Below are 1,476 nucleotides of genomic sequence, written 5' to 3'. Positions count from 1 at the left end.
AGAGAGGAAGAAAAAGAGCAAGTGTCCAAAGGTCTGCTCGCCCTCTTGCCCTGCTCTCTACACTCGGGGAACATTTAGGGACTTAAAATTGCGAACAAAATTCTGCACGTGCATCGGCAAGATAGCGTGGATGTTAAAGTGTGTGCGGCACAAGGGTGAGGACCCGGAGTTTGGGTCCCCAGAGCCCATGTGAGGCCAGGGTGGCCTTGGGAGCCCGCTGGAAGGCAGAGAAAGGATCTCTCCAGAATGGGCTGGCAAGGCTAGCCATGCTGCTGAGCTCTGGGTTTGACTCACTCTACCTTAGTGACTGAGGTGGAAGAGCAGGAAGGAGGAACGTTTCTTTTTCGTGTGTTGTTTTGTTTAGGAACAGCATCTTGAGGCTTGGCATTGTAGTTCAGTGATAGAGTGTTTGCCTGACATTGACTAAGTGAGATCCCTGGGTTGCATGCCCAGAGTTACAAGTCACAGTTTGGGGGAGAGGATGGGGGGGGCATGGGGACAGGCAGATCTTGCGCTGCTCGGGGTGGCCTCACGCCCAAGCTTCAGTGATCATCCTGTCCTGGCCTTCTGAGCTAGAATTTATTTACTGCAGAGCAAGTATAGATTTATTAGAGAAAAGCCCAAGTCTAGCAAATGCCAGCTGTGTAAGCTTTGGTCTACTGAGACCGACTGGAAAGCCTGCCAAACACTGACCCCTCCCCAGGGAGGGAGGGTCAGGGCCAGTCTCACAGGCTATTTAGGTTTGCACCAGAAAAAAAGAAAGCATGGGTTCGGGTTTTGTGTGTCTCCCATTCTGTCTTCCCCCGCCTTGCTCCCATGCCCCCGCCCCCGGGGGTGTGGCATTTATTAAACAGTGGGCATTTTTGAGTTGGTCTAATCTGGTCTAATTGGAGTTACTTTGTGTTGGTGGAGAGGCTCTTCTTAGGAAGAGCTCTCCAGTGGCTTGGCTGCTTTGCTTCTCTGATCTTCAGGTTGAACCCTAATATCTGTCTCTTTTATTATTCTTGCTACATGTGTGCATGTGTGTATCTCGTGCAGCTTGATGCTGGCGTGTGGGTTCACGTGAGTTCGTGAAATGAAGACTCAGACACATTGAGAATGAGCTTAGCCACTGCGCTGCAGGGGGCTCAGCGTTTTCCTTTCACCTCTTGGCGTCTTTATTATTTTCCTGTATTTACACTTTAGCTAGTAGATTTCCACTTCTCAAAACAAACTGATTGAATTCCCACAATACAATGCCAGGTGCAAATATCTGATTCATGAGGTGCCATGGTTTTCTGTGTTTGCATAGGCTTTGTATCCATGGGAAACTCACAGTCAAGATTCACATCGGGGAACAAAAGGTATTTGTAACACAAAGAAAGGACTAGGGGCTGTGTGAAAACTTAAAGCTAGGCCAGGTATAACCCAGTGGGGTTTCATGGCTAGAGGAGGTTGCTTGCTATCCCTTTGGAACCAGGCCAGCGGACATTATAC

The sequence above is a fragment of the Microtus ochrogaster genome, chromosome 10 (assembly GCF_000317375.1).
Source record: "Microtus ochrogaster isolate Prairie Vole_2 chromosome 10, MicOch1.0, whole genome shotgun sequence".
Lineage (NCBI taxonomy): Eukaryota > Metazoa > Chordata > Mammalia > Rodentia > Cricetidae > Microtus > Microtus ochrogaster.
Note: the sequence above shows the minus strand (reverse complement) of the source record.